A 12,459-nucleotide genomic window follows, 5' to 3' on the forward strand; every position below is an offset into this window, starting at 1 on the left:
AAAGAAGTTTACCTGTGTTTTTTTGATTATTTAAGGCATTCGACTGTGGGGATTTTAACAAATTATGGATAAAATTGTAAAGAATGGGAATTGCAGAACACTTAATTGTGGTCATAAGGGAACTCTACATGGATCAGGAGGAAGCCATTCAAACAGAGTAAGGAGATACTACACGGTTTAAAATTAAGAAAGATGTGCATTATGGTTGTATCCTTTTACCATATTTATTCAATCTGTATGCTGAGCAAATAATCTGAGAAGCTGGACTATATGAAGAAGAACACTGCATCAAGATTGGAGGAAGACTCACTAACAACTGTGATATGCACATTGCACAACCTTACTTGCTGAAAGTGAAGAAAACTTGAAGCGCTTATTGATGAAGATCAAAGACTACAGCCTTCAGTAAGGATTACACTTCAACAAGAAGAAAACAAAAATCCTTACAATTGGATCAATAAGCAACATCATGATAAATGGACAAAAGATTGAAGCTTTCAAGGCTTTCATTTCACTTGGATCCACAGTCAGTGCCCATGGAAGTAGAAATTAGTAAATCAAATGATGTACTATTGCATTGGGTAAATGTGCAGCAGAAAACCTGTTTAAAGTGTTAGAGAGAAAATATATCATTCTGAAGACTAAGGCGCAGCTGATCCAAGCCATTGTCTTTCCAATAGCCTCATATGCATGTGAGAGTTGGACAATTTATGAGGAGGACTAGAAGAATTTATACATTTGAATTGCTGTGTTGGCAAAGAATATTAAATGTGCCATAGACTACTAGAAGAATGAAGAAATCTGTCTTGAAGGAAATACAGCTGGGATGCTCCTTAAAAGTGAAAATGTTCAGACTTTGTCTCTCATACTTTGGTCATATTGTCAGAAGGAACCAATCGCTGGAGAAGGATAACATGTATGGTAAAGTAGATGGTCAGTGAAAAAGCGGAAGACCCTCAACAAGATGGATTTATAGAGTGGTTGTGAAGATGGGCTCAAGCATGGCAACAATTGTGAAAGTAAAAAGAACTGGGCAATGTTTCTTTCTGTTGTATATAGTGTAACTGTGAATCAGAAATGCCTCAGTGACACCTAACATATTAACACTCAGAGGTTTGGTTAATATTTATCATTCAGTTTTTTTAAAACAATTTTATTGAGCTATATTTCACAAATGATACAATTTACCTATTGAAAGTGTATAGTACTGTTTATTTAGCCTATACATCATGCAACTATCATCACAATGGAAGAGTTGGATGGGAAGTTTACGGTAGGTGCTGAAGGCATTGGTATAAAACAAGTCCCCAGGAATAGATGGAACACCAACTGAGATGTTTCAACAACCAGATGCAATACTGGAAGCACTTACTTATCTATCTCAAGTAATGTTGAAGACAATCAACTGGAAGAGATCCAAGTAATGCCAATCAAAATCAAGGTGATCAAACAGAAGGGGGAAATTATCAAACAATATCATTAATATCAAATGCTAGCAAAATTTTGTTGAAGATAATTTTTAAAAAGCTGCAGCAGTGCATTGACCAGGAACTGATAGAAGTTCAAGTCAGATTTAGAAGAGGATCTGAAACAAGATAAATCATTACTGATATCAGATGGATCTTGGCCAAGAACAGAGAAAACCAGAAAGATGTTTACCTATGTTTTATCAACTATGAGAAAGCATTCAACTGTGTGGGTAACATTGTGAAAAGGGGAATTCCAGAACACTTAATTGTGCTCATGTGGAACCTTCACATGAATTAAGAGGCAGCAATTTTAACAGAATAACAGAATACTGGATTTAAAATTGGCAAAGTTGTTGAGCAAGTTGTCACCCTTCTTATTCAATCTACATGTAGAACAAAGAATCTGAAAAGCTGGACAATATGAAGAAGAATGGGGCAACAGGTTTAGAGGAAGGCTCATTAACAATCTGAGATATGCAGATGAAACAACTTGTTTGCCAAAAGTGAAGAAGACTTGAAGTACTTAACTGCTGAAGACAATAAAAACCACAGCTTTCCACATGAATTATACCTCAACAAAAAGACAGTAAAAAGCCTCACTCAAGCCAGGATCTTTTCCATGGAGGAACACAGAAAATTCACTCATTCACATTATGGTGTTGGTGAAGAACATAGAATATATTGTATAATGCCAGAAGAATGAACAAAGCTGTCCTGGAGGAAGTATAACTGTAATGCTCTTTAGAAGTGAAAATGATGAGACTTCATCATGCTTACTTGGGATATTTCACCAGGAGAGACCAATTGGAGAAGAAGGACATTATGCTTGGTAAGCAGAGGGTCAGCAAAAAAAGAGTGAGATCATCAGTGATGCAGGGACTGCATCATTGAGCAGCATTTCAGTCTCTTATGAGTCAAAGTCAACTCAACAGGCCCTAATAACCACAATGCTAAGAGAGAAGAAAAGTTAGAGAATCATTGCATACATCGAACTTCTAAAGAGTAAAGAAGCTCAAAAAGTTCTCTTTTGAAGGCAGTCATCTATATTTGTACCTTTGCATTCATATGCCTAGAGTAGTACTTTGTATATGATAACAGCTCAGCAAATATTTCTTGAATTTCATGGCATATTATATTGGTAATAGAGATGACAAGTAAAAGATTTCACCCCCCTTTGTGTTTTCAAATGTGATCATGAAAAATAAAGCTTAAAAAAATCATAATTCTGAGTCCTGATAAAAAAATCATAATTCTGAGTAACAATGTACCACTCTTTCTGCACAGGCCTTTTGTGTTCAGCAACCCCAAGCCATCTTTGAGACATTTGGGTAGCCCAACTATGATCAGATACTCAAACATGAACCTTAAAAGCTCAGCTGCAACCTCCAGGTTACGTCTTTTTCCTCTTTTCTACTTCTAGAAAAATTCTGATTCCCTCAAGTATCTGCTCTTTCTCAGTTGTAGGGAAGTTTTGATTAACCTAAATTATACTAGGTTGGAATTGCCAGATAATATTTACTAAAATTTTATGGAGATATGTTCATTTAAAAAAGGTTGTGGAGAAAGACAGTGGAACAGGCAGACAAACTGCACAAAGAAATGAGAAACCAATTGCAGTATTTACTGAAGATAATCCTAGAACTCTGACCTTTGAAAGTATGGATAAAGAACTGGATTAAATACAGTAGAAGAACCTGAATAAAAACAGCAAATAAGGAGACAAATGAAGCTATGGACTGGTCACTGTCCTGGTAACACAGCCAATTTAGATATTTCCAAAAATCTGGGCAACAATCTAAGAATTGGCTCTGCTTGCCAAGGACTACATGGTAAACTGCACTGGTGGCTGACAACTAGAAAGGAAAACAACAAAGAAGGAAACAGAGCTGTGGATTACTAGCTGTCCTGAGGGTGCAGCTATTTTGAATATTTGCAAGCAGTGTGGGCATTTTGAGTATTTGTGTCATTTTGATCTAGGCAGTAACTTAAGAATAGGCTCTGCCTGCCCAGGACAGCATGGGCAAACACACTGGAGGCTGACAACTAGAAAGGTGTGATATTCCCCTTCTTACTCTTACATCCCACACCCTGTTGGTGAACAGAGGTGTGGCCATCCTCCACCTCTATCCATCTTCTGGACAGACAGAAATTATATCCCAGTGAATGCCCCTAACAGCTTGGATGCCCGGCCCCTCTTCCACAAGTTTTTGTTTTAAAATTATTCTTTTTTCCTTTCTCATTTCTTCCTTTTTATTTTTTTTTTTCACTCTTTCCCTTCCCTGGTTCTTGTTTTTTTCTTTCTTTTCCCTTTTCCCAGTAATCTTCTTTTCTCTTTCTGTTCTTCTTTTGGTTCTTTGTTTATCTTTTTGCAGTTTTCTCACTTTTTCTTTACTATTCATTTACTCTTGCTCTTTTCTCTCATTCCTCCCTCCAAAGATATTGAGATTTTTTTTTTAATTTCCTTTTTATATTTCTATTTTTGTGTAAATATATTTTTAATTTTTTTCTTCTTATTTATTGCCTTTGCTCTTTTTTTTTTCCCCCCTCACTGTTCTTGTTTGTTTATGCAGTTTTTGTATTTTGTTCTCTTGTTTTTGTTTTCTTAGGTGATTTTTGGATGCTTTTTCTTGTCTAACTGAGTGGGAGACAGCAACCATTCCCACATGACCCAAACATACATGCACTTCCTGCAGCCTCACCTACAGAGTGATGCCCTCCACTTGCTTCTTAACCAACTGATCAATGATAGACAGTGGCCAGTATCAACCCAACTCACCTCAACCGCTCTTCACAAACAGCTAACAAAGATCTGTGCACACTCTCTCATTCTCAATCACATCCATCAGGAGATGGGTGGTGAGTACCTAAGTGCAGCCAGCTAGTGAATACTAGTGTGTTCAGTACCCTGAATACACAGATATATCAAAACAAAATATAGAGAAAAAAAATCTTGTGCCAATCACACCAACATACAACCAGCAATTAAATATAAATACAATGACATCAAAATGTCTCAGACACAACTGACCATCCAAGACCACACAAGTAAGCAAGATAAAGGAAAGCAAACAAAGGATCAGGATACAGACCCAGAAAACATCCTTAAGGCAGAAGCATTATTGGAACTCCCTGATAAGGAATTCAAAAGAATTATATTTAGGTACCTTCAATGGATTGAGAAACAGATCAAGGAAAACACTGACAAAATTAAGAAACACACAGACAAAACTCTAGAACAATTTAGGAAAACAATACAAGAACAAACTGACAACAAAGATACACTAAAAATCAAAGGTTGAAAAAAGATACATCAAGCAAATAACAAAAAAAAGCAGGCATGGCAATATTAATTTCTGATAAAATTGACTTTAAAGACAAAAATGACCATAAGAGACAAGGAAGGACATTATATAATAATTAAATGATCAACTGAACAAGAAGACATAACCATAATAAATATCTATTAACCCAATGAAAGAGCCCCAAAATACTTAAATCTGAGTTTAACAGAATTGAAAAGACAAATAGATGACTCCACAGTCATAGTAGGAGACTTTAATACACCACCTTCAATGAAATATAAAACAACTGGAAAGAAACCCAGCAAAGACACAGAAGAACTAAACAATACAATCCACTAACTTGACATTATAGACATTGCACTTTACCCAACAACACAATATACATTTTTTCCAGTGTACATGAAACATTCTCCATGATAGACCCTATGTTAGACTGTAAAACCCACAGCTACTAAATGATGGATTAAATCTTTGAATATTGTTAGTCTGGGTTCTGATTTGGAATTAGATTTCATCATCATCTAATCATCATCTTCATCACCATCATCATCACTTTTTGTTTACATATGGCTCACTTTTGTTAAAGTTTTGTATGCATTATCTCACTTAATCTTTTCAACAATCCCATGGAGCAAATATTTTAATCTCCGAAAGAGAGTAAATAGCTTATCCAAGATCACACTCTTCTAACTGCCATTCCAAGCTCAGGCTGTCTGACATCAAAATCTATGCTCAGAACCACTAGGTTACACTGTTTATCTGGAAAAAGCATGAGATAATTGTAAAGATCTTTGAAAACCACATAATATGCCAAAGAATATATAATGTTTCCTAAGGAAAGCTCTAACTTCTGTATCATACTTTGCTGGCCTAGGTCTGTGAATAATTTTTTTTTTTTTTTTTTGTGACAGTAATACTTAGCTGCCAAAGGAATTAGACCTATTATAAGTTGATATGTTTTCACCTTTGAAAAATTTGTCAAAGTAGAATCCTCATATTTTCAAGGGGAAAAGGGCAGGTATTAACTCTGATGTGGTAACATACATCAATATTCAGCACCATTTAGCAAATTAATGATACTTAAGAAGACAAGTGATACCAAAGAAAGGAAGGTGGTGAGACAAGAAATAACTCATGATCTCACAATCGGTTCTGTGCCTGTATATGTGACAAAAAAGATGAGAAAAACACAGTGTGATAGATGATTATGAGAGAAAGACAATCTTGAAAATTCTCAAACACAGCATCTTTTGGGTCTACCTTCTTTCCACGCCCAGCAGATGCTCATTGATGTTCCCTGTCCTCAATCACAATGAATCACACAGACAAGGCAAATGATCTATCACATTCTGTTGGCAGCCAGTAAAGGATGATCTGTTGAGAGATTGAATTTCTCGAGATCCTGCATAAAATCAACATTAGAGTAATGTTTCATTGATCAAGTTTAGTACCATTTGAAAATTACAAGATATTTCATTGGTAGAAATTTTGCCTTTGACCATACAAACCAAAGATCTTTAATTTGTTTCCTTTAAAGAGGCTCAAGAGTATCATAAAGGAAGCATCAGAAATTCTGCAGACTCTCTAGAGTTTGATCTCAACTTGAGACAATACATGTAATTACTAAGTGGAGAAAGAGCAGCATGATAGATATTAAAAAGAAAAATGATGGCCTGGAAGAATTTTGTGCAATGATTATAATTGTTTCATCGGCTCTGTCTCCCAAATTTTAATACTCAGATAGAGTTAAAGTGTTTCCAGGGATTCTGTAGGTTTTACCAGCTTTTCTTTCGATAACTTGATGCTCTCATGAACAGTCAAAATGTCAATCAAAATTATTTGTGATATTTATGGTACAGCAGTGAAAAAGCAGCACAGTTCTAGCTGCTACAGCCTATATTATGTGATTATATATGTGCTCTTTTTCTGTAAGAAACTGGCAGAGACTGACTAGCTGTTCACCAAAACCGTTTACTCTCCTGTACACACAGCAGTTTCATTTCTCAGCTTTTCCTACAGTTTTGTATGGCCTGGTGACTGAGTTCTAGTTAGACATTTTTTGTTTATTATTTTATGTATGGTGGTTTGCTTTGTTGTTTTTATTGAAGTTTGACTCAAAGTTTCACTTTAAGAAAAAAAACAGAAAATAACTTAATAACTTATTACTTCTATATTTATTTATTTATTTATTTTAATTGTAGATTTGTGTGTATATAAAGGAGCCCTGGTGGGTAAGTCCCTGGCTGCTAATTGAAATGCCAGATGTTCACACCCACCCAGCAGCTCCCTAGAAAACTATATCATGGTCCTCTCAAGACTGTTGTTGTTGCTATTTGCCGTCGAGTTGGACCCGATTCATAGCGACCCCTCCTTGGTTTTCCGAGGCAGTATCACTATGGAAGCAGATTGCCCAACCTTCCTTCTGAGGAGTGGTTGGTGAGTTTGAACCACCAGCCTTCTGATTAGCAGTCAAATGCCTTAGCCACTATGCTACCAGAGCTCCTCCTCTCAAGATTACAGCGTAGGAAACCTAATAAGGAAGTTATACTCTGTCCTATAAGGGATGCTATGAGTACGAATCAATTTAATGGCAGACAATAACAACAAAATCTATGTGTATATATATGTAAATTTATAACATATATTTAAGATAAAATTCAATCTGTTTTAAAAATTAAGGAAGAAAGTAAAATATAAAATTTTCCAGAAGTAAATATTGCCACCATTTTTAAATATAGTCCCAGACATCCTTCCTTCTTTTGTTTCTTTCTTCCAGACCTCCTTCTCTTTTAGGACTTTAAGTTTCATTCCTAAGTCTCTTCTTCCCTTTTCTCCCATCTCGCTTGATTGTTCTCTATGTCTGAAGCATGGCCAAGATTCTGGGAATTCTCTTTACTAATCACAGGTTTTTAATTCCTTGGGGCTTCCTTTTAGATTCTCTGGTGGAGCACCTCCTCTAGTAACTTCCTGAGAGAGAATACACAGATTATGTTTATCATCTCTCTCTCTCTCATTTTACTTTGGAGAATTTAGCTATCTTCAGATGTTTTTATTCCATCTTTATGTTTGATTATGAGATTGGCTGGGTATATAATTCTAGAGTAAAATCACACCCTTCAAACTTTTCAAGACCATGCATTATTATCTTTTAAATTCTAGTCCTGTTTATGAAAATTACAGTGTTTTCTAGATTGCTGTTGGTGTTAGGTGCCATTGAATCAGTTCTGACTCATAGTAACCCTATGTACAACAGGTCAAAACACTGTCCAGTTGTGCACCTTTCTGACAATCCTTGCTATACTTGAGCCTGTCATTATAGTCACCATATCAATCCATCTTGTTGAGGGTCTTCCCCTTTTTTGCTGATCCTCCACTTTACCAAGCGTGATATGGTTCACCAGGGAATGATCCCTTCTGACAACATGACCAAACTACAAGAGATGAAGCCTTGCCATTCTCGCTTATAAGGAGTACTCTGGCTTCACTTCCTCCTAGACATATTTGTTTGTAATCTTAGTAGCCCGTGGTACATTCACTATCCTTCATCAATACGAAAATTAAAAACCATCAATTCTTCTGCACTCTTCCTTATTTATTGTCCAGCTTTCACATGCACGTGAGGTTACTGATAATAGCACGGCTTCAGTCAGGCACATCTTAGTCTTCCTAGAGACATCTTTGCTCCTTAACATTTTCAAGAGATCTTTTGTATCAGATTTACCCAATACAGTATGTCATCTGATTTCTTGACTGCAGCTTCCATGGATGTTGGCTGGAGATCCAAGTAAAATGAAATCCTTGGCAAGTTCAATCTTTTCTCCATTATGATATTGCTTATTGTTCCAGTTGTAAGGATTTTTGTTTTCTTTATGTTGAGATGTAGTCCATACTGAAGGCTGTAGTCTTTGATCTTCATCAGTAAGTGCTTCAAGTCATCTTCACTTTCAGCAAGCAAGATTGTGTCATCTGCATATAGCAGGTTGTTAATGAGTCTTCCTTCAATCCTGATGCCATGTTCTTTTTCATATAGTGCAGCTTTTAGGATTATTTGCTCAGCATACAAATTGAATGAGTGTAGTGAAATAATATAGCCCTGATTCACACTTTTCCTGATTTTAAATCATGCAGTATTCCCTTGTTATGTTCTAACAACCACCTCTTGGTCTATGTATAGGTTCTTTAAGAGCACAATTAAATGTTCTAGAAGTCCCCTTCTTCACAATGTTATACATAATTTGTTATGATACACACAGCTGAATGCCTTTGCATAGTCAATAAAGCACAAATAAACACTTATCTCATATTCTTTGCTTTCAGCCAAGATCTATCTAACATCAGCAATGATATCCCTTGTTCCACATCTCTTCTGAATCCAGCTTGCATTTCTGGAAGTTCTCTGTCAATATATTGCTGCAACCATTTTTAAATTATGTTCAGCAAAATTTACTTGTGTGTGATATTAATGATATTGTTTGATAATTTCCACATTCTGTTGAATCACCTTTCTTTGGAATGGGAACAAATATGGATGTCTTCCAGTTAGTTGGCCAGGTAGCTATCTTCCAAATTTCTTAACATAAACAAGAGGGCACTAGTGATTTATCTGTTTGCTGATATCACGATGTTTATTCCATCAATTCTTGGAGCCTTGTTTTTTTGCCAGTTTCTTCAGACCAGCTTGGACTTCTTTCTTCAGTATCATTTATTTGTTCTTGATCATATGCTACCTCCTGAAATGGTTGAACGTTAACCAACTCCTTTTAGTACAATGACTCTGTGTATTTCTTCCACCTTCTTTTAATGCTTCCTGCATCCTTCATTAGTTTGCCCATAGAATCTTTCAATATTGCAACTTGAGGATTGAATTTTTCCCTTCAGTTCTTTCACCTTGAGAAATGCCAGGTATGTTCTTCCTTTTTGGTTTTTTAACTCCAGCTCTTTTCACATTTCATTATAATACTTTGTCTTCTCAAGCTGCCCTTTGAAATCTGTTGTTCAGATGTTTTACTTCATCATTTCTTCCACTTGCTTTATCTACTTTCCATTCAAGAGCAAGTTTCAGTCTCTTCTGACATCCATTTTGGTGTTTTCTTTCTTTTTGTCTTTTTTACTTTTTCCTTTGTATAATGTTCCTGATGTCATCTTACAACCCATCTTATTTTCAGTCAATTTTGTTCAATGTGTCAAATCTATTCTTCAGATGGTTTCTAAATTCAGGTGGGATATATCAAGGTCTTATTTTGGCTCTCATGGGCTTGTTTTAATTTTCTTCAGCTTCAACTTAAACATGTATACGAGCAATTGTTGGTCTGTTCCAGTCAGTCCCTGGCTTTGTTTTGACTTATGGTATTGAACTTCACCATTTTTTTCCCACATATGTAGTTGATTTGCTTCCTGTGTATTCTATCTGGTGAGGTCCATGTGTATAGTCATTGTTTATGTTGAAAAAGGCACTTACAGTGAACAAATCATTGATCTTGCAAAATTCTATCGTGCAATCTCCAGTATCATTTCTATCACCAAGGCCATATTTTCCGACTACCAATGCTTCTTCTTTGTTTCCACCTTTCACATTCTAATCACCAGTTGTTAACAATACATCTTGATTACATGTTTGCTAAATTTCAGACTGCAGAAGTTAGCAAAAATCTTCAATTTCTTCACCGTTGGCTTTAATGGCTGGTGCATAAATTTAAGTAATAGTCATATTAACTGGTCTTACTTGTAGGTATATGGATATTATCTGATCACTGATGACATTACATTTCAGGGTACGTCTTAAAATGTTCTTTTTAACAATGAATGCAATGCTATTCCTTATAAAATTGTCATTCTTGGCATTATAGACCATATGATTGTCAGATTCAAAATGATCATTACCAGACGATTTCAGCTCACTAATACCTAGGATGGGAGCTCTGGTAGTGTAGCGCCTAAGGCATTTGACTGCTAACCAGAGGGGTAGCAGTTCAAACCCACCATCTTTATATTTTCTCTTTCTTTTTTGACAACTTCCAATTTACCTAAATTCTTAGTTCGTATATTCCACATTCAGATTATTAATAGGTGTTTGCAGCTGTTTCTTCTGATTTTGAGTCACTCCTTTTTCTGGATCATCTCTTTATAATGATAAATCTTGGGGGTAAGATTCCTTTCAATCAATATTCTAGGCAGTTAATTGGTCTTTTAAATTGAGTTCTTACTAGTAATCTTAAATTAATCCTTTAATAGTTTCTTCTCCTTTTTCTCTGTTCATTGCTTCTGGAACTTTCACTCTTCTGATTTTATGAATCCTTCATTAATAACTTCCACTTCTTACATTTTTTTCTTCCATTTCCATTCTTGACTTTTATTTGTTTTCTTAAAGATTTTTTATACACATTTCTTAGTTTTCAATATCAGTTGGCATCACTCACATTCTGTTGTTGCTATTTCTTTTCTATTTCTCTTTGTAGATTAATACTATTTTTATTTCTTTGCTGAAATTTTAGTTGGGGTTTAGAGAAATGGAGGTAGAGCACATTTTAAATATGAGATGCATAATCAAAAGCCTGTAACTTTTTGATATGTTTCTTCACATGTCTTTTTTTTTTCCCTCTCCTGTTTTCTCTCTTTCTCTTAGATTATGAAATAATCATTATGTCAAAAGTCTGCTTATTATCATGATGTTATAGTAAATAATTTGGGTTTCTCCTTCACTCCTGTTGTCTTTCTCTTCTCTGATTTACAAATTCTACTTTCTGTGAATTTTACCCTCTTACTGTCTTTAGAAACATAAAAAGAAAATTAACCTAAAGTTTAAAATGGATTGTTCAGATATTTTTTCAGTTATTCTTACTCAATTAAGCCAGTTGCCATCAAATCACCTCTGATTCATGGTGATCCCCTATGTGTCAGAGTGGACCTGTGCTCCACAGGTTTTCAATGACTAATCTTTGGAAGTAGATTGCCAGGACTTTCCTCTGAGGTACCTATGGATGGCTTTGAACCTTCAACTTTTCAGTTAGCAGCTGACTATATTAAACATTTGTATTACCTAGGGACTTTCACTCCTATTGAATAGTGACATATTTAAAATCTTAAAACTTTAATAGAACCTAGTTTAAGAAATTTACTATAAATTTTATGTGCAGTATCTTCATTACAATAATTTTCTAAATAGTTGTCAATTGAAGAATTAATTTCTTCTGTGATCAAATAGTAACTTTTGACATTTGCAGTATTATAATTAATTATACCCATTATCTGTTTGGGAGCTCTGGTAGCATAGTGCCTAAGGCGCTTGACTGCTAACCACCAGCCACTCCTTGGATGGCAGGTTGGGCAATCTACTTCCCTAGTGACATCGCCTCGGAAGCCCAAGGAGGGGTTGCTATGAGTCAGGTGCAACTCAAAGCCACATAACAACAACAACAACAACATCATATTTTTAACATTTTGTCATTTAGTGCTTTTTACACTCAAATTTTCTTTTTTGATACAAAGTTTGTGACTCAGGATTTTGTGTTTTCATTTGTTCTCTTTATTTTTCCTACTGTTTTTTAGGGTGCTCTGGTGGCATAGTGCCTAAGGCATTTGACTACTAACTAGAAGGCTGGTGGTTCAAACCCACCAGCTGCTCCTCAGAAAGAAGGTTGGACAATCTACTTCCGTAGTGATACCACCTCGTATCCTTCCTAAGGAGGGGT

The sequence above is a fragment of the Orycteropus afer genome, unplaced genomic scaffold (genome assembly GCF_000298275.1).
Source record: "Orycteropus afer afer isolate SDZICR_OR568_19922 unplaced genomic scaffold, OryAfe1.0 scaffold00024, whole genome shotgun sequence".
Classification (NCBI taxonomy): domain Eukaryota; kingdom Metazoa; phylum Chordata; class Mammalia; order Tubulidentata; family Orycteropodidae; genus Orycteropus; species Orycteropus afer.